The 23,017-nt window shown below is 37.0% G+C and overlaps 1 protein-coding gene across 1 annotated transcript in view; it reads right to left on the bottom strand.

The window, feature by feature from the left end:
• chrm3a (cholinergic receptor, muscarinic 3a) overlaps nt 1-23,017 on the bottom strand; it is a 69,084-nt gene that overhangs the window by 30,417 nt on the left and 15,650 nt on the right. Inside the window, exon 2 of the mRNA XM_079458452.1 lies at nt 19,429-19,541. The gene's annotated coding sequence lies outside the window, so the exon portion shown is untranslated. The remainder of the gene's footprint in view (nt 1-19,428; nt 19,542-23,017) is intronic.

Raw genomic sequence — 23,017 nt, 5'->3', positions numbered from 1 at the left:
TTATTTAGAATCCGATAGTCCCATTAGTTTTTTGACGAATGTAGGTACTATTATTCGAAAATATGCAAATAAAATATAAACATAACTTTTGAACAGCAGTGTATACAGTATTTATTAACATTTTATATATTACAGTATATAAATGGCTTACAGTATATGTAGGCTACACAGCACAGCAGAAGCAGTTCACCAAATCTGGTGTGACAGAACTTTAAGCAAGACTGCCTTCGTAACTGCAAAGCACTTTGCATTTTTTAATATGTACATTCATTAAAAAACACATTGTGGCATGCGACACCAACCTCTGAGAGAAATACATTGTTGTAAAGGTTAAAGCTTGAAAATGTATGTCTAAAGCCTTTCAACAGACTTTGAGATTAAAGCTTATTTATCATCCTTTCAGACCACTAGCACATTTGATATCATATTGGTCATAGTATGGCTTTCAGGCACACAATCTTTATTCCTGCTGGAGATGTTGAGAGGGGGATTCAGAAAATTGTCTGCTTCAGATGCTGTCTGGTGGGGTGCCATATGAAAGCCATCAGCAATGTGACATGAGGACCCAACAGAAGCAAACACACATCTGCTTTACACCTATGAGCACATACATCACGATGGGTGACCTGCCAATAGCCAGAGCCGCAGTTTAGAGGAGAAGATCTGATTTATTGAAATGAGCCTGAGCTAAACAGTGGGGTAAGTCATACAAATGGCGTACGGCATGGAAATAAATAGCTTGACGCTATGTTGAGGTGAGATATAAATTATACAGCCAAGAAGGGAGTAGACGTGTCACTGAGCAAACACATCATCGTTAATGAGTTGTATCTTATCTAATCGATATTCAATGAATATTCAGGAAAGCTGAAAAACAATTATGATGATGCTGGTGATATTCATAGTAGTTCAGACAAGCTTTGAACTCAGATTATATCGAGGCGGCCTAAGATAACAGAGGAGAAGTGTGAAATTGGGAAAGAAGAAATAAAATAAACTTGGTTAAGCTATATCTGGTTCAAAGATAATATTTTCAGGTGCGGAAAAAAAACTGCAGAAAGTTCTCAAACGGAGGGATTCTGAGATGGATTTGTTTTAATGAAATGAAATGACATCATTTTTAATAAGCATTAATGTGTAATGTAATATTTAGAATGGTAAGCATCTCTAAAATGTAAAGGTTTCTTCCTCTTGGCAGCCAAATAAATCACAGCACAAACCTGCATGCGTTTCAAGGGTGGTAAGATCACAGGAACTATCCTAACTATATCCAATTACATGGTTAGTTGCATTTTATTATTTGCATTTAGCAATGTTATTTCTAGCCATCGACAACGCTTTCAGAACAGACCTGCAGCCCATTACTTGCCACAGTCCACCAACTGAGAATCACCGCTCATAATGCTACATCATGACAGACTGTAGAAATCTGTGCAACGGAGACACGGTTATAAAAAGACTTTCACGAGACTGTTATATTATCAGGCTTGACTGAATTCAAGTAAAGACTCTGTTCCTAACTGTACTAAATGGAAATATCAAGACAACAAACAAGGTTACTAAGCAGCATTTATGTGAGTTACTGTTCTCAAAGTGTTTTATAACCCTGCTCTTTACTCCATGACATATAGCCATGCTTGACATTTACTGCCAGCGAGTCTAAATTACCCGTGTAGCTTCTCCAGAGGACAGTCACCGACCTACAGGTGACAAAAGAAGGAATATTTCATGGTTTGTATATTCATGGGGGATGAATTCAATGGCATGCAAGCAAATGAGCTTACTCGATCAGGAAGGGCCTGTCAAATTTGTTTACAATAATACACACAAGTTGTGGTGATGTTTTGGGTCCGAATAACATGAAGTTTTCCCAGCGATGGCATAAATCACGATCACAAAATATAAATATTTGACATAAAATTCAACAAACTTGCAGATTTTGTGGCTCTATAACATGTTTCTACAGACTATGTTCCAATTTGAAGCATGATGGACCAAAAAATATTCTTATGTTTAATAATTTTATTTGATGTTATTACAAATATAAAGCATTTATTATGAATATAATGACTTTAATTATTATCATTAATTATTTAATATTATTCATAACATTGCATATATTGCTCGATTCATGGCATATCTGTAAAATAAAAAAATTACTTAATTTAAATATTTTGTCCCATTAAAATCATCAACAGACACTAAATAAAACGGGATCTCAATCAGAAAAAGAATTAAAATAAAATGTTTGAGATACTCTTTTTTTGCGTTTGAGATTCCGTTTTATTTAGTGTCTGTTGATACGTTTTAATGGAAACACGTGACAGAAAATGTATTTAAAAGAAGTCAAATCAATTTTTTAGATAAATAAAAAACCTACATTTTCCATTAGAACTTATCAAAAGAGACACTTAAGAAAATGACGTGTTCATCTGGTCTACAGTCTTGGCTGTGAAGGCCAAATCTTAAATGCATTCATTGCTATGTGGAACTGCTCTTCAACCTAGGGCAAGATGTCTGCTATTTTGACAGGTGCTTGGCCGGCATTTGACTGCCAATTTTGAATTTCCTGTCTCTTGTTCCAGATCTTCACACACACAGCCCTGCATTCCAAGAATGAAGATGAGATACAATGCTTTATGGTGTGTCAAACCTCAGGAATGTTCTTAATAGTTTCCTTCTCCACTTATTTACACTCTGCACTCTCTGCGACTCAAGGGATCTGATTCCTTTTCAAAAAAACAAATGGAGAGATTGCAGGAAGAACTTTCACAAAAAAAGTAATGATTGATTCGGCGCAGCGTTCGCAGCAGGTGTGAAAAATATTTGAGAAGGCACGACGACAGAAGACCAAACAGTTTGGCACACGCAGAATTGCTGTGGTCCATTCTAACAGACTATCTCTCTCTTCTACTTGACATTAGCCAGCTGTATTTTTCTTCTCCTTATTTGGCCCTTAATTGAGAGAAAAACTCGTACTGTACCGTGAACCTGATGGTGTGAAGTTAGTTAGAAAAATAAACTTTTGCATGCTCAATTGAAAACAAAATACTGTGAAAATATACAGAATGTATTTTTTTTCTGTTCAATGCAGGTTGTGTTCGGTTCTGAAGCGGATATCACTCTTTGATTCTGTGTTGTGGGAGTTTTATGACTACATGATATACAAAAGGAACGCAACGATTTTATTGTATCATGATCGGTCATAAAGTCTTTGTGCCTGTGACTTTTTTTCCAAAAATGCTGAAACCTCAAAAAGATGCATTATAGATGCACTATTTTACTTTTTTCATTTTTACTTCACGATCTAGTTTTACTTGCACAATGCACAATAAAGCCGTCACCTTGGAAAATCTGTCTCCTTTTACGTTTTCAAGTGTACAGTGTTTCCTCCCATAGAGCACAGCTTCTATTTCTATTGGTTCCATCCACATAGTAACTGAACAAACAGTTAGTAATGGGATTTGGGCATCTGTGCTGAGACACATACACACAGACTTCCAAAAGAGATCGGATCTCTGACCACATAAATGCTGACAATCGCAACACAGAGCTTCTGCTGATGGGAGACTTCCTCGGCTGCATGTGGGGCTATTCCTGGGTCTATAAACCCCAGACAGACACGACCACCATAATGACTCTGTCCTTAGGAAATTACAAGCTATTCCTCAAAGTCTGAAGGCACTTAGAGCTCTTTTCTCCTTCTCCCTCTGCTGATGAACTCTAAAGTCAGTCAACATCACACAGGTTAGCAAAACCAAAGGGTCAAATGGAAAAGCAACCTGAGGTATGACGTTTGTGAAAAGCAACCGTATAAAAAGAAACACAACATAGGGAGAACAACAAGAATGATGTTTAAGAAATCACATCCTGGAGCGTAACGAGTCAAACCTATTACATAGTACATTTGCTTGCGATAAAACAAATTGTCTTGTTTATTGATAGTAAATAATAATTGAAGCTGACACTTATCTAAAGAGAGTTAGTAAAACTTTGAAATCAATATTTTGTGTCCAATTATTTTATTTTGACTTCACATCGGAGAATGTGGTTTTCAGCATTTTGCCTTCAAATGGCCAACTTCACAAGCACATTTTGGCTGAAAGTAAAAGACGTGGTCCAAGTTTTCCTATAAAAGAATCAAAAAGGAAACGAAAGAGAAAAATATTAATTGCTTTTTGCCATTGTTTTATTGAGGACGGAAAAGAGGAAGGAATGAATAACATTACTTCACCGGAGGAAACTCATCAATCTTTTATGTAATGCAGTGTCAAGAGCAAGAGCAAAATAAATGAAATTAAACTTTTCTAACAAAGAGTGATAGAACTCTAGTTCCACAGATTTCTTCACTTGACAAAGATCGATGATAACGATAAAACCAAAGGCAGTTTTCAATCAGGTCAAAGTGAACAACATTTTTCATCAAGAAAATAAGAAAAAGGTGATTGGAGTTTTTTCGGAAATGCCCCTCTTACTCCATATTTGGCGGATTGAATGGTATATTTCAAAACTAACTCTGAACCGCAGAGTTTTGTAGACGAAACAAAAATGTGAACAAATTTACTGCCAAACTTCTGATGGCCATTCAATACAAATTCATCTTGAACGCGTTAGTAAAAAAAATGCACGATGCATAAAATAATTGCTTATTTTCTTTGCCCACAGCAGTAAACCATGGCCACCTTGAGTGTAATTCATATCTCAATATTTATAAGACAAAAAACACACCGAGAAAGAAGGTTATCCTCTTCCAACACCTCTTTATCATCTGCTCATAATAAGTCTAACTGGAAGTCCTGACTTCACACAACAAAATAGTCGTGCTTTGAAAAGTTTTAACAACTCCAGACGGCAAATCCACTTAAGGCCTGGCATGCATAGAAATTACCAAGTTACGTTTTGAAGAAGTCAATGGAAAAAGAAATGGGGGGGACTGAAATTGCAAATAAATGGCTCCCTGTATGACACCCTTAATTAGTTTTGAATGTGTAAACAGTTCCAGAAAGATAAAAGGACTGCAGAGAGATTGGCTGCTGAGAGGAAAGGTTTCCCACATGTTGCAACTTAAACGCTAACAGCATTACGACGGGTGAAATGAACAGAGAGAGCTGTTTTATCTACAAGGAAAACTGATAGAAGATCATTATCACAATATGAGGTATAACCCACAACGAAAAGTGGTGATGACTTGTTTGAAGTGGAACAGCCAGCTGTAGAGGATTCTGGGTAGATGATATAATATTGTTGATTCACTCTTGTAGGGTTTAGTGTAGGAATAAAAGTACCAATCTACCTCCTCCCTATTACCTCACAAGATGTTGTTGACATATAAACCAGAGCCATTGAGCGAGAGTCGGAAGGAAGGAATCCCGTAAGTGGAATTGTACTATGTAAATATGTTATCTGCTTGTTCTGTGTGTCTATAAGTGAATGAGCTGCACACTTAATTTAACATGTTACAAGCGTGACACTCGTGGATTTGTCACTATACGAGGACATTAACACATGAACTTCATCCACAGAGTTGTTTATTTTACGAGCGTTCCACTGTTTGAGGGAAGCTGCCGTCAAACACTGTAACTCACTAGTCTTCGCGACGACCCGCCAAAATAAAAGTTTGCGTAATTTGAACCAGATGAAATGTACATTTATAAACTGTAGTAAACACTATACTATACTTGCAGTAATGTTAAAAATACTATAGTACCCAAGAATTTACCTTTAGTGAAATAATTACTATATTATAATTATTATAGTATACTACTGTTTTTTTTGGACAAATATGTTTACTGTTGTAAAGAAAAACATTAAAAATACAGAACTTCGAAGAATTAAAATGGAAAAAACGAATTTGGGAAAAACTAAACAATTATATAATTATATTATATAATTTATCCATCTTTATGAAACATTAAAGTCACCATAAAATCAGAGAGGAAATTCGAAGTGTTTTAGACAGTGTTGCAGTAAACATTATATACGGTATGATATGTCCGTGCACACTATTCTTTTTTTTAATTAATTTGCACTGGTTCTCTTTAATAAAAAATATTAAGCTCCCTTTCCCCTCTCAACAACAACTCTTCATCACATGACGTAAGCAACAAAAAAGGGTACGACTATACTGACTGTCCAATGGCCAGGCATTTTTAGCCCTCCCCTCCAGGCCCTGTGTCAGTCACTGAACAAACAAACCAATCAAAAAGGGAAGGACAAAACAAAGCTCCGCCCTACATTTTTTTTTATTTTCAGAAGCCAATTCACTCGCACCAATGTCACGATACAGAAAAGAAGTCAATCGCAACTTCTGTTACATGGTAACTTTAATGTCCTTTGTTTAAACCTTTTAAATGAAAAATTCTATCATCATTTCACTCTCTTGTCATTTCAAACCTGTATGACTTTCTTCCGCAAAACACAAAATAAGTTATTTTGAAGAATGTTGTTAACAGCTCCCATTTCACTTGCATTGGTTAGAATAGAAGTGAATGGGGAACATTTTTCAAATGTCATCTTTTGTGTTCTGCAGAAGAAAGTCATGCAGGTTTGAAATGACAACAGGGCGTGTAAATGATGACAGAATTTTCATTTTGAAGGTGAACTACCCCTTTAAGGATAACCTCTTGAGCCCAGAAAAATCCAGTTAAGTTATTCTACGATGTCAGTTTAGGTCTCTGTCCCTTTAAATAGCAAGCATTATGACTGACGGGATATGTAAATGTGCGTGAACTCACCACAGAGAGATCTGGTACCCGTGGGCTTTACAGCGCTACATTAACATTCATGGACCTGTATGCCAGGGTGTGTACCAGCTGCCTACAGATGCTCGTGGCCTTTTGCTCTGCCACTCAAATGCCAATCTGTTACCCGCCCGAGATAGATCCGAGATCAGCTGCCCTAAACAGATCTGATGTGTAACATTTAAGATGAGACTATTAAACTGTTTCTGGTTCAGTTACACATGGGAGCATCGACCAATATCACCTGGCAACATTGCAAAGAAGAAAATGTGGGTAGGTAATGGGAGGACTATGACACTTTCCCCAGGTGAGTTCTCCAGGGTTTCGCCACTGCGAAAAGAAACGTCTGGCTCAGAAAGATTACAGAGTATGAGTGAACGGACCTAATTATACAAATCATACAAAAACAGGTTTAAGAATATGCCAATGCTTTGCTTTTACAAGAATCATTTAGCAATCATTAATTAACCTTCATATTATTACTAAGCAATATGATTCTCTTTCAAAGAAGAAAGTTTAACTTCTTTACTATAGGTTTACTATAATTAAGAGTTCAATGCCCAATTTGAAAACAAATTGATTCAGATCTTTTTAACTCGTTTCGCTCACTTGTTCACTGATGCACTATTCTCTATGTAGCAAATGCTAAATAGTCCTCCATATGGGGAAGAAGTGAATGAAAATGAGTGAACAATTCGTAATATATCCTGCGTCTGACAGTACTGTCGTGGACGTTCGTCATGACACTTATATTACACCTGTGTGGCTTTATGGATTGTTTTGTTAAATGGTAAAGTACATTTTTACATTATAAGTCACATTCTATTGTAGTCTATTAGATTTTAATAAAGAGAGAAATGTTTGCCACGTTTATTTACTTTCACATTTAATACAATTACTTAATTTATTTAAAATAAAACACTGCTACATATAACATTAATTTAATCTGTTTATTCTCAAAAAGTGGAAAATAATTGTCAACAAGAACAAACATAAATGTATAAACGTACATTTGTGGCATTAACGGTCACTCTTCTCCAGCTGATTCTTATCAGGCGGTTGATTCGAGCTGTATCATGGGAAATACGAGTATATGCGTGGCCGAGTGTGTACACTCAAAATCAGAATGCATTTTGGGTAAAAAGTAGTGAACAAATAGGGAATGAGTCGGTAACTCAAAATTCGGACAACACTGCAAAATGGTGGACACCCGAAATAGTACACAAACAAACGTCTTTTTGAAAAGAAAGAGAGACACATTTCACATGCATGTTATACACATGTCCAGGGTACAGAAACATAACTTGGAGGACTGGAATAGTTCACCCAGAAAAGAATATGTTGTTATTTATTCCCCCTCATGTCATTCAAAACCCGAATATTTTGAGAAATGAATCTGTAATTTTATGCATCAATGCTACACAGAGTTTAATGCAATAACTCAAACGTTTAATAGTGACTCGCCAAAGGTATACCATTGTGTTAAATCACTTATAAATGGTGAAACACACACAGGTGACCTTTGACCCCTTGGGTTAATGAATAATGTTGACCTAAAGAGATTTGTACGTGTTGTTCTCCTCCCCATCACATTGAGTCAGTAGATAACATCTATATATTATCTGAAAGACGATGAGACAGTGTATAAGGTCCTACTTGAGTCATGTTTCTGGTCAGTGGACAATCTAATCTAAAGTTGCAGACTAGATGGAACATTTTTTGGTTTAAATTCTTATCTTGGGTGTTGATTTGTGCTTTAACTAGAAATCTAGATTTACATTAATGTTCATAGTATATAGCCATCTGTATATATTGTTCATAGTATATACCTACTCTCATATTTTCATAGAACATTCCTACTGCAAAATATTTTTATAGTCCATGCCCACTGTATTATATTCTCCCATATTGTATTCTGTATTTATTCTAACTGTATATCCTGCACTTGCTAATTGCACTTCTGGTTAGACCTAAACTACATTTCGTTACACTGTACTTGTATGTGTAATGACAATAAAGTTGAATCTAATCTAATCTAATCTTAAATCGGCCAAATTGACACCTCACCTGATATCCCACAGAGAGACAAAAAACAACAGATATGTTGAAGATATGAAATGACAATAATTCACAATAAAAACTCCATGACTTCCAGAGTCATCATGCCCGCCTGTTTTAGTACAAAATGACGCCCGGTGCCCGTTCGGAGAGATAGTCCGTCCCACATGCATTGCTAATTCTGGCATAGATTAGCATAGCCTGTAAAGAATTGATGTGTTCACTAAAACAGGCTATACTAATTAAAGCCAGAATCATCAATTCAGATCTTCAGATTTTAAAAGGGATTCCCTCTGAAAGGAAGTGCTGTAAATGAAAGGCATTAGTTTTCATCACGAAGTTGACAAAAAGTTGAGTAATGATGATGACAATATTGCATAATGACTTGCTTGAACTGCAGACACACAACACACTATCAGGCTCTCTCATTTATATAATATGACTCACGACATGACAATTAAAGTCCGCGTTTTGGAACCCACAAATCCTAAATTTTTGCATATTGTGCCATCGGTTGTATTTTTCACAAATGGCTGTTTTTAAAAAGAACAGCCATCCTCTCACAAAGATGAATGTCTTACACATCTACATTAGACATTTAGAAGCCACAGGTCATGTCATTATGACCAAAACGAACCCCTCCTGAGCAAAGTCATCCGAATAAAACATAAATATATCAAACCAGTGGGGCTCTTGGATAAGATAAATGTTAACACGAGGGGTTTTTCACCACGAAGTACATCATAAATAAACTAACTTTCAGTGAATCATCCCTCTCACAATGTGTAACTTCATCTCCCGCAGCAAATAAGACGAAGTCTGTCTAATACAACGGACAAGCTTGCAGTTATAATTATTCCAATTACTTCAATTAAAAAAAAAACATTTCTTTAACATGAAGAAAATGTTTAATGGCTCGCCTACATGTCTTCAGGCTTATGCCTCTGGTTAAAAGGGTAAACTTGATCTTTTTTGACGCGATCACGATTGGGAGAGGGGTATTTAGAGATAAACAATTATATTTTTACTCCATGCTGGATGCCATTACGGTCTTCATATTAGCATAATGTGATAATTGTGTGGCGTCTGCTGTGGTCTCTTCCGTTCTGATGTTAAGCCAATTACTACCAACCCATCTCTCCACGGCATCATGTTTCTCTCCGATTACGCCCTGTTTTATGATCGCCTTTATAATGAATGCCGTATTTCCACTGTTATCCTGGAAAATAGTGTTACAATGATGCATCTCTATCAAACCGTATTCAGCAAGTTCTGACGATTTGTTCACACTCAACACTGAAATTGAGACAAATTGCTTACCGTAAATTTAACTGATGTGAAATGTCATAACAGATCACGCATACGATGCTCATTACAGAGAGGGGTGGGACTCGCGTCAGACCCGGTTGAAAAATAAGGTTGCGTGATCTATGAAGTGATTGATTTAACACAGCGGGGTGAGAAATCTGCTTATGACTTCCGCCGTGGTGAGGGGGCCATTTAGAAACAAATTTCAAATAATTTCATATCAAAATGAGAGAACAAGTCGCTCGGTACGGAATTATTGATGAAAATGGTCTCTCGGTGTAAAATCGATTGCCACCCAGGGTAAAATTCACTTGCTTGTAATTTAAATGAGTTCTTCGACATAAAAAATGATCTGATTATATAATGCAGGTGAAAATAAATAAGTTACAACATTTACAAGCATGTAAGATTGAACTGTGGTCTATGAAAAACTGAATTTACCAGCTCAAAGCACCATTTTGTCATGAAAACATGTTTGAAACGGTGATGGATTTATGTATAACTCCACTTTCTCCGAAATGGATCTATGAAAGGCATTAAGTCTGTTTCACAGTGAACCTCGGTTATATGCGGACAGAGTAAAGGCATTTATCCCCAGCCGGTGACCTGAAAAAGTCTTTTTCATTTTATATTGCTTTCACATGTCAAGAACACTGTACTTTCAGCCATTAATATTATATTACAAGAACAGAGATTCTCCTTTAGTATTGATGGAGGCTTTGAAAAGAAGACATTTACACAGAAAAAGACACAAGACGTGTGTATGCACTTAGTATACACAAACAATGGGAATTATAGCAAAATATGAATGATTGATATATTAATTGTTGTTTCAATTGACATGGTTTGACAACAGAATTAAAGGATTTAAAACAAACACAGAGGGATTTAGCTCGTATCTATTAGCTTTGAAGCCAGCTCTTAAAAGCTGAAACAAAAAATATTCAAAAGTCTTTTCAGGAAAAAGTACCAAATATATTGAAAAGGGGCATATCTTGTATGCAAACCTCCCTGCTAGCAAATTATAGTTCTTTAGTACAATCAAACTTATTTCCTTTGCCAACCATCAATATGTTGTAAAGAAATATGCCTACTGCGGTTTTGTCAGCTGTGACTCAATGCATCATTTAAAAAAAAGCCTTTCCATATGTTACGCCCAAACTCACATTTTCAATAGCAAATACATCACCGCCACAAAAGAAACTATGCTTGTCAAACTGTTTCATGAGGTCTTAAAAGGAGTACTTCACTCAACGAATGTAAAACACATTTTTAAATGAAGCACAAAAGTAAAATTTAATAGAAGTTTCGCAGAGCTTTCATTTGAGTATATTTGTTTATCTCTTTAATGCGTGCAGAATGCAAGAGGGAGTTTGAGCATTTTAGGTTTTAGCACATTCCGTGCTTTCAGATTTAAAGCTACAGTCCATCAAAAGTACACAGCATCAAATGCATAGTATCTATAACGCATTCCACCACGCGTGTCCATTTCTCTGCCTCACCCCACATTGCTACGATCCGCTATGAGCTCAACCGGCCTGCTCATTCAGCCGAATGAAATGCACCTGGAGACTTCTTGGAATCTACTGCAACCGGCAATAAATACTCCACTGAAGATCCGTCATGTGAAGCGCAAATTTCTTTCATTTCGTAAAATCATGTTCGCACGAATCAAAAGTGAAAGCATCCAGGAAGAGATGCAGTCTGTCAAACTGTGTTCTACAATCCGACAAAGTGCTTCGGCTTAATTACCAAACCCCACAGCTGTCTGACAAAACACAGATAAGATGAAACCTCAGCGAGGAGAGGAGGGGTGATGCCAAACAAAGGCCGAAAAAAAAGATTTAAACTTTAACTGAACTAGAAAGAGTGGCAGAGAATTGATGCTGTTTGAGTGACGGATTTATTGAACGCTCTTGAAATCACACAAAAACTGTCTTCTGTTAAAGATTGTAAGACACACACACAAAGTCATTTCTCACCAGCAAAGTGTGCGCACAAAGCCGATGAGAAGGTGAATAGAGAAAAGAGGATTTTGAAGAGAGAGAGGGACACACACGGACATTGAGATCCATCCAGGTGAATGAAAAGGAAACAGGTGCGACTGAAGGCACCTGTGCAGATGAGGGATTCACCTCTCGAGACACAACATAAGGTTTTCTCAGAACAGATTCAATTCTATGCCTCAAGAAACTTCAATTACAACACGCACGCCAGCACCCTCCATTATCTTTGTCTCTCTCTCTCTCTGGCTCTCTCTCTCTCATGTCAAACGAATAATCCGACTTCATTTACCACCATCTGTTATGTGACTTGTCTATGGAAATGTATAATATTCAAATGTGTTTGTTGCATGTCTCCCGCCAGTGTTGTACAACTTTGATGCTCTGACCTTTCTTCCATGACGATTTTTGTTCCAACCCCGTACGCAACCAAGACAAACAGACATTTGTGTTTTCTCTGCTTTTCTGAAATTTGATTCATACTCCCATTTATAATGAAAAAACGTATATTAAATCTAAAACTAGTAGCGATGGCTTAGGCAAGCGTTCATGTAGCTCAATTGTAGAGCAACGCAAAGGTGTTTGATTCCCAGAAAAAAAAGTACAAAACTGTCCTTCATAAAGGGATAGTTCACCCAAAAATTTAAATTATACTATCGTTTATTCACCCTCTTGTCATTGCAAACCAGTATTACTTTCTTCTGCAGAAAACAAATGAAGACATTCTGAAGAATGTTGGTAACCGAACCACCACTGTGTGGTAACAAATATTCCTCAAAATATCTTATTTTGTGTTCTGCAGAAGAATGAAAGTCTTGCAGGTTTAAAATAACAAGACTGTTGTCTTGATGACAGAATTTAAATTTTTGGGTGAACTATCCGCTTAAGGTACAATAGCCATCACTAGGGTGGTACGGTGAAAAGGACAGTTCAGCCCAGGCTGTCACCATTTACTCACCCTCAAGTTGTTCCAAACCTCTATAAATTACTTAGTTCGACTTAACATTAAGAAAGATATTTGGAAGAAAATTAGCAATTTTCTATTCTGGGACATCATTGGCTCCTATAGTAAAAGGAAATGCTATCAAATGTATCAAATTTGCTTTCTTAAATTCTTCAAAATATCTCATTTTGTGTTCCACACATTAGAACCAAGAAATGTATACAGATTTGGAACGACTTGAGAGTGAGTAAATAGTGACAAAATTTCCTTTTTTGTACCTTTACAAAAACAGACCTTGAAAGACAGCTTACTAGCTTTAAAGGTAGGGTACCACAGTATTACACACATTCTGACTTCTTTACTATGTTAAACGTGCAGGCTTCTCATGCTTGACATGGTCAACTTGGAGTTGGACGATGATAGTATTTCTGTGCTGGATACACTCCCTCGGCGCTCGTATAGGTTTCAGAAGGCTTTTCGCCCACGCTTCAAACAGGGAGAGCGGGAGAAGGAGTATGTGCACAAGTCAACCAGCTGAAGCAAGAGAGAGAGAGCAAAGGGGTTCGCAAAGTTCAGCTCTGTTTGTTTGCTCACTACATTTTGGTAAGGAATGTTATACAGAAGGTGGATGTAACGCTGGATTTCGAGATCGTTTGAAACTAGTAGATGGCACTAAAACGTGCCCGACATCAAGGGTAAGGGAAACAGAGTCAGATGCCTGTTTTTTGTTAGCAATGGGTGCACACGTGCTTTAGTTCCAACTCCCCAACAGCATCTGACCATCAATCTATTTTGCTAATAGTATATTCAATGCATTCCGTGGGATTCAAGCCTGTCACATCCCTATCACCATTCTCGACCTACTGAGCAAAGGACCAATGATAAATGAGACTTGATCTTTTCAGAAGGCTGAATTACCATCAGATCATCCCAGTGTTGGGAGGCATTTAGCGGTGTCACGTAAACACAATTTCCAGCACACTCTGTTCAATGCAAGGCCTACTTATTCATGCAGGTCAGGATTTCAATGTGATTATTCCCGGTCTGTTAGAGCCGCTATGCTGGCACAAGCTTTACGGCGCAGTTCCTTGTGAGGCAAAAACACAGAGTGTATCACGCGTGACCGACAAAGATAAACCAAAATTATTCGGCTTGTTCCATAAAGACCAATTTTAACACTATACATTTTTTTAATGGAGAGATGATGGTGGTGGTGACAGTGTGTGTGCTGTATCGTAATATCTTTGGGCATTCTCTTTCCCCCGTCAGAATTAAGAAGATGCAGTGTTGTGATTGGCTGAGCATCATGAAGTTCACACTGAATGTGGCTTTGGGCAACACAGGGCCAAAATGGTAGCATTATGCATACACTGCTGTGATAAAGTTTTGCTTATTACTGAGGTCAATTGAGTTTTTGCCTACTCAGAGAATTTACATTTACAAAGAGCAACATCAAAAAGCATTTTTAAACATGGTTAATGAATGGTCCACTCATAAACAGGAAGTTCTTACTGTAACATGACAAAAGACAACAAATTATCCACAAGGCTGTACATGCTACGAAAAAAATCGGTCTGTGCTACGAATACATAATAGTGTAGCGTGTGAGCGATACAGTTTGGCAGGTGTATTAGACAGAGCCGCTTGTTTGCGTGAAGTGCGTTTATCGTTGTGTTTGTTTGTGTGTGAGGTTAACTGATGGCGCAACACTTTTTATTTTAGTTTTGGGATTAAAACTTGTTTTCCGGCTGCATCGAGTCCATTGATCTAGAGCCCTATGATCTGCGTTTAGTGGAAAAACATGGAAGGAATTATGAAAGCAGGATTCTACTATTTAAATATGTCCTCTGCTTGTTCTGCGTGTCAATAAGTGAATGAGTTGCACAATTTAACATGTTACAAGTGTGACACTCGTGGATTTGTCTGTATTTTATGAGCATTTCACTGTTTGTGTGAAGCTACTGTCCAACAAGCTGATACTCAAGGGTTTTCGCGACCAACCGCCAAAATAAAAGTAATCTTAATTTGACCCAGATAATAAAATAATTTACTTTAAATGTAGAAACTGAAGTAAACACTATAGTTTATTTGAACATTACTATAGTAAATATTATAGTACACAATTATTTTACTAATACTAAAGTATATAGTTGTAACCATCAAGGCGGGACGAAAGCCGTGAGAGATGCGAGACAGGTGTTGCACTCATTATCACTCGCGTCACCGGCCTCGGCCGTTCCCTCACAGCTCTCGTCCAGCCATTGCTCGAAACAACAGTATTTTTATGGACAAATGTATTTACTACTGTATAGTAGAGCATTGAAAATAAAAAAGTCAGATTTGTTAAGTTTTTTGCTAAGATTTGTTAAGAACTCAGACTCCAATTTAAAAAGGATGATTTGGCCCTAATTTAACCATTTGTATAATGTTACCTGTCTATTTATGCGATTACCTGCACTTGTGTTTTTTAAAAGATGATAACAAACGTATATTTGTTCTACAAAACTTAAACTGTATAGTACCGGTGCTATGTGCAAAAACAGTTACCGTACTGCCCTGTGTATGATGGTTGCTTTGTGTCATACACTGGAAGTCAATGGGGTCCAGTGTTGTTCTGTTATCAACAACTTTCAAAATATCTTCTTTCTGTAGATGAAATTCAGTCATACAGGTTTTGACATGAGGGTTATTAAATGGATTTTAAACATTTCCATTTGCTCTCCACTTATCTCATAAATGCATTGGAGAAATTGAGATAGTTAAGATAGTTATTTTTCACTTGCCCTTGATCAATTTTTATGGTGACTTTACAAAGCACACTTTATTCTTCATATGCCAGTATTCATATATCTATCAAACACACACACACACTCATCCACACACTTAGACCTTACTCTACATAGAGTCTGTTAGTGTGACAGGCAGGTACAATACCCTGCAGCCTGTATACAAGCAGCCAATTAAAACCCATCTCAGACACGCTTGCCTATCAACAGCTCGCCGCCCACTTCCTTTTCTGCTCTGTTGCACTTCTGTCCTCACCGCAATCCATCTTCTCTCTCCACTGGACGCTCTCCCACCCTCCAGTCTGCCCCGTTCAGGATGTTAATTAATCTCTGATAGAGGATGGAATCACTCCGGCGTAACACGCATACACACCTGGAGGACCCAGGCAGGTGGGGGGAGGGCTTCTGTATATCAAATGAGTCGGCTGAAATGGCACAGTTTCATTTCAGATATGAAGACCAACGCTGAGATTTATTCCGTTCAGGCAGTGTCTGGAGGCACAAGAGAATCCCGTTAACGAGATCTGTGCTGACACCCTAATCCAACAGAACACCCGATACTTGTTAGCCTTATCTGTTTGAAGTACGGTCAACTGTGTGGCAAGCTCGGACCGTATCTTGGCACAGAGTGGACAATATGCTAGATAAGGAGAAGATGAAAAGACGCTCAAAGAGGGGTTGAAAGAGAAGCCAGACATCAAAAATGCTGTCAATAAAACAGAAAAACGTTAGTCGGGGATGAGTGTCGCAGTGGGCTCACAACCAAAGATGCCGCTGGAATTCAAAGGGTAGAGGAGGCACCAAGCTACAAACTGCTGTGTAAAAACAAATTTAATGGGACCCTCTCATTACAAGGCCTGGAACAATGTTCCTGTTATATAATTTATACACACACAGGTCAAAAGTTTAGGGTCGGTAGATGAAACGTTCGATCTAAAGACACATGCTTACTGTAAATGTCTGAAAAGTCTGAAACAAAACAAAATGTTACGTAATAAAACTGAATAATGAAGAAAAGCAGCCAGCATAGTTGGGGGGAAATACAATACTGTTTTAAAAGTATATCAGGGTGAGATGTACAGTAAACAAGTTGGCTGATGAATTGCCAGGAGGATATTTTTATAAAAATGACAAAACTGAAAATAAACCTTTATTAGGTTTTGATTTATTTAGAATTTCTTTAGCTTGAAAACAATTCATATACGGTGTCATTTCATAGTTATGAAGAATTTTCTATCATTCTAAAAAATGGAAATAAATAAGTGAGTACAAAAAAAAAAACACTAGTAGGATTTACTGCAAATAACACAGACAAAATTTTAACCAAATAAATCCATTGTTTTTTCAGTGTAGGTGACTGTAAACCTTTGAACAGTAGCATATATTTCAAATGATTTATGTTAGAAAAAAAAAAAAAAATATATATATATATATATATACATGGATATGCACTCTAAAAATGCTATTTTCAACCATTTGGTTGTAAATTAACGTATGCTGGGTTGGTTCAACCTGACATGCTGGGTTGTTTTAACCCATTGTTTGGTCCATTATAAACATTTGCTGGGTTTAATTTGGGAGGTTCACCTCTTTATGACCAAACCCATGGGTTAAAAATACCCCAGCTTTTTTATTTTATATCATATTTCATTTTTAAATATACACACGTGTGTGTATATTAAAAATAAATTTATGTATAAGTGCATATTGAAACAAAGCCTCTTCCTGCTCTACTTACACAACCACAGACCAACGACAAGCTACTCCTGTATAGATCAGTCCTTACTTGAACTTTAAGCTTATAAACATATTCATGTCCTGCATTACTTGTTTTTCATTTTTCTGTCTGAGTGACACTACACTAAATCCAATTTGACAGACCTCTGATTTTCCCGCGAGTACACAGACTGACCCGGGTCATTTAAATTCATAAAACCAATCAATCTAGATGAAATGTATAACGCAGGCTTTCAAAAGATGATTTAGACCCAACCAAGATGATCAGAATTATTTCAATGGTGTTTGCAGCAGGTCAGCCGAGGAGGATTAAAGAATGTGCGTATGCTCTAATCATGTTGCACAAACGTCCAACATCTGATCAGGAAAACAGAAAGCAGTCGAGAATGTTAATGGGTTTGCTTTTAGCCAGATTAACCAACCCAAAATATCAAATTTTCTGTCTAATACTGTCTAATGTCTCATTTATGGAACGAACAGGCGAATAATTATGCCTGGATGTGATCTGTTTGGCTTCTCTGTGTATCTCACAGTTTAAATATTTATTTTAGTGTGTCCAACACACATCAACACTGAGTAAAGAAAAATATACTTCAATCCCATGTTACACTGCCCAGATGCAATCGAACTAACCCTCGGCAGCTAACACTAACAATACCACGGTATAACCAATATTTTTTCATTTTACCACAATAAATGTTTTACCAAGATTCTACCAAGGTAATATCCTATTACTCAAACATATACCACAGCATTACAGTGGTATTTCTTTAAATACGTTGAAAGAACCAATGCAAGAAATTACTTTTTGGTTAGGGCAGCAAAAGAGCTCCTCTGTAATGATGACCTATCCATATACAATCTTATCTATTCCCAGCATGCCGCACACAGACACACACATATATGGCTCTATGTAAAGTCGTGCTCCTCGATAGTGTTAATGATGGGTCGATTTTTATGTTGCCGTTCAATGACTATGCCACCAGATCGAAACGTTTCATTCTTTCAGTTTGACAGGACCATAATTAAGCTCCAAAGATTTCAGTGAAGGCTTGCTAACCAGAACACACATGCAGAGAGAGAGAGAGAGAGAGAGAGAAAGAGGTCGTTCTGACAGACAAAGACCATCACTGATGTAGGTTTGAACATACCGGCACATTATCATGTCTGTCTGCTTGACCTCACAGCGAGGTATAAAGACAGATTGATGCATAGGAGACAATCTCATTTATTGTGCATGTGCATGAATAATGTGCATTACAAAAGACTTCTTTCTTTACAGGAAAAAAAATGTGCTTTCGACAGAAAGCTTACATCGCATAAGCTTTAATCGAATCTTCTTAACGTTTAATAGTCGTCGAAATATTCCTGCAATAAATATGTGCCATTGAGCATGAGACAAACAACTGTTTCGTTGTTAAAACAAATAAAACCAGAATATATCAAAACTGCCCCCCAGAAGTTGTTGAACAATAAAACATAAATGGCTCAACCATAAACAGAAATACAATATACGTGTATTCATGTAATTTCACACAATACACATTTTCTTTTTCACAAATATGATATTACGTTTTGTATTTTAAGAACATAAATAATAAAGAATAATGAAAAATAGTGGAACATTCCCATGCACCACTTTGTAAATACATCTGGGTAAAGTTGACTTCATACAGTAAAGCCTCTCAAAATCCCTTCGTGATAAGAAATGAGCAACATTTGTTTGCAGATGTCAATCTTTTTGACATTCTGTTATCTTATGCAGTGACACTCATGTCTTTTTAATACTATTTGGGGGCACTGTATGAAAAGATTTGGAGTGCTATATAGGAACATTAATTCAGATCACTCACCCTGTGGAGTTTGGCTTGGTTAAGAGAGGTCACCTTCTCACCAGAGGGCTCTCTACCTGAGGCTCCAGTTGGCATGGAGACAGGACATCAAACAGGTTCATAATTCCCAGAACCTGCAGTCACACAAACAAAAACACACATTCCCAGTCTGACTGTTTGATCCAAAGAATTCAAGTCTGAAGTGTAGCTCTCATTTGTATTCCGAAATGCATCCAAATGTTTTCCATCAACCCATCATCTGAACATTTTAACTTTTATCCGTCTTTGTTCAGAGATAAAAGTATCACTGGAGCTTGATGTGCGTTCCTGAGAATAATAACTTCAGCACATTTGAAATAAATTCGTATTTCTTGCAAACAAATAGAGAATGCGATGCTATTCCTTGTGTTTGTTAAACCACGGACGTGTGGTTTAAGAAACACTTACAAAACTTGAAAGAGGAAGCCTTGAAACAGTAAAATCCCAGAAGGCGATTTTTTTTTTAAATTGAGGAATTAAGCAAATCTAATATGCAATTCAATATCAGGTTGGGAATTTCTCCTCATTAGATGGTATAATTATAATTTGCGCATCAGTGGGATCAAAAGTGAAGAGATGAGTGGCAGGAATAAGTCATTATTAAAGAAAATTCATTAACATTTGCTTTCACAAATAGAACGCATATCTTAGCAGTTTATTTTGGTGAAACAAATCTACTTCTTAAAGATAATATACGGCTTTGCATTTCTACAATTCATTTTCATTTTCCTGTTATCTAATCAGCAGGGAATTCTTTTGGACTACGCCGTGGGACGTGGGGTTCAGCTATGCGGTCTAAAAATCAACAAAGCACAATAGCCCGGACGAAACGGATAATAGAGGTATTAATGAGAATCCATTAACAATGAAATGCTTTCGAATAATAAAGTAAAAGAATGAGAGAAAACAGAAAGAAAATATCAGCAATCAAGTCTCTTAACATGCAAAATGTATGAGCATCTCCCTCTTGCTTTAGACCCCGCCTGAGCCAAACAATGGACCACCGCAGCGCTCAAACAGGACCAATGGAAATCCTTTTTACGACCCCACAAAAGCGGTCCCTCCATCCTGACAGAAGCAGGATGGGAACATGCAGCGTGGTTTTATCATAGAGAGCCAGGCTCACACTACCATCATAATAATGCCCATAAAACTGATTATGATGTGCCTGAAATAATGATGTTGTGTAAAGGGACTGAGAGGAAGGCTCGGTCGGCGTCACCGCGGTTCACTGCTTTGAGTGTAAACTTGTTAGACCTTCGTCTTTTTCATTTTGTCCATATTAAACATGACTTAAACAAGCTGTCAGTCATTATTTAAACTTTCAAAAGGACCGTTCCAGAGCCGGTCACGAAAACATATTCCCTGGTGACTTCATCGAGGTTACATGTGGTAAATGAACTAGAATTCAGCATGAACAGACTCATTCTCTGTGAAAGCTCAATAACAGGGATTTGGAATCAGCTAAATTTTCCTAATGGTATACAAACATATTCCCTCCGAAAGGATAATTATTAGCATCATTCATGTTTATTTATTTGAACTAAAGCGCATTTTCTCACCGACAGAAGCAAGTCAACAAATTCAGCTTTCCAGATTAATTCAGATGTCTGCATTTAAAGAATATTTTATGCAATATTTAATTTCTTTAGGAAAAAAGGAAAAAATATGATGGTGGAACATGGCTTTTCAATAAGACATTATTTAACATAACTTCTAAAAAGGAAATAGAACACTGATAAAAGTTTTAAGCCAAACTACTAGTTTTAACTTTTGATTGTAGAAAGAGTTTTAAGTTCTACAATTTGTGCATAAACATTTTTTAACATCCACAGGGCTTTTTTCCCCCTCACGAAGAAAATAAAACTGTTACTGAATTTTGGCCGCTAAATTTAACACAGTGGACCTTTATCACACAGTAAAAGTGAGCACAGCAGACTGTAAAAATCATTTAAGCACATTAATGACCGAGCACATTTTTTGTAAATTATGAGGGAACAAATGGGTTGATAATGGTAGAACGCATTTCATCTTCTCATCCTGAACACAGGTTATACATCAGCTTTTTAGGAGATGAACCCAGGACACAACCGGGCTCTTGACAAATTACCTGGGACACACAATTTCTGCTCACGTCAGACCAAAAACCAAGTCTGACATGGAACCCGACAAACCGTGCGTGACATGACAAATCAGGCTAGCTTCAAACAAAACAAAAGAAACAGCCGTGACACTTGTAGCGGAGCAGGTTTATTTGAAATTCACCTCATTATTTAGTAGTGTCCTGTGTGTCCTTGCTATTTACATTACAAGACAGAGTGTGGGCTTGAAAAATCTAATGTCAGATGAGAGATAGGAGGAGAGATTTTGCCTTGTGGCCACCTATAGTAAACAAAAAGGAATGAATGAAGGAAAGCATCTGCTGACAATGTCACTACAGAACACAATGGTCACTGGTTACAAACAGTATTTGGACATTAAAAATTAAAAAACACCTTTGGTTACAGTGTGATACATACATTAAATTAACTTGGAATTAAATTGCATCTGGTATGTTCCATCTAAACACATTTCTAAATCTCGTCAAAGCTTGGCAAATACCACATCGTACCCAGGGCTTTGTATAAATTATCAATTCTGATACAGATGTTATTAAATCAGAAACAGATGTTATATCACTCCAGACGAAAGTGCCTGGATTTAAAATGGCTGAGGCAGCTTACCTGTTCTTACATCTCATAAAATGCTGCTGTATTCCTTTGAATGTACAAGAGAAGGCACAAAAGTGCCCATATTTAGTACATTTAATGGTCCTTGCATTCCAGCTGCAGTAGTCATAAAAAATGTTCGATAAAGAATTCTGATCTCGATTTGGGCCAACATGCCCTGTTACAGAAACAACTATCAGATATTAGAAATTACGGGAGCATGGATATAGATTCAGTTTTGTCATTCACAGTGCAAACTTGGAAGTGGTGACTGAAAAGAACATACCATTCAATTTCTAGGCACTATATATATATAGAACCATTATATAGGCGATATATAAAATAAAGTTATTATTATTATTAAATTATGTATCATTTTGAATGGGTTTATAGGTTAGGATTTATCACTTTATTATTGTCACCTTTGGGTTTAATGTAGGCCCCATCTCTGGCCTTTTTTGGTGCTTAAATGGATAGTTCTGTAATTTTGTTCATTTGGAAGAATATTAGTAACCAAACAGATCTCATCCCACATTTACTCAATGGGGTCAATGGGGGATGAGATCCGTTTGATTATTGACATTCTTCCAAATATCTTCCTTTGTGTTTAGCAGAACAAAGAAATGTATACAGGTTTGGAACAATCTGAGGATTAGAAAATGATAACAGAATCTATTTTTTTTCTTTAAAGCTCATTTTCCAGAGCTCTTCACAACCCATAGCCTTTGCCAAACGCAACAAGATCCACATAACGTGTGAAGCTGCATGTTCCTTGTGTGATTTTCTTTACGCCTAAATGACACAACAACCATGGTGGAATCTGAGCAATGCTCAAACAAACACAAAACAGTTCTGGGCTATAA

The sequence above is a fragment of the Barbatula barbatula genome (genome assembly GCF_947034865.1).
Source record: "Barbatula barbatula genome assembly, chromosome: 6".
NCBI lineage: Eukaryota > Metazoa > Chordata > Actinopteri > Cypriniformes > Nemacheilidae > Barbatula > Barbatula barbatula.
The sequence above is the reverse complement of the archived record's forward strand: the minus strand, read 5'-3'. Positions and strand labels throughout refer to the sequence as shown.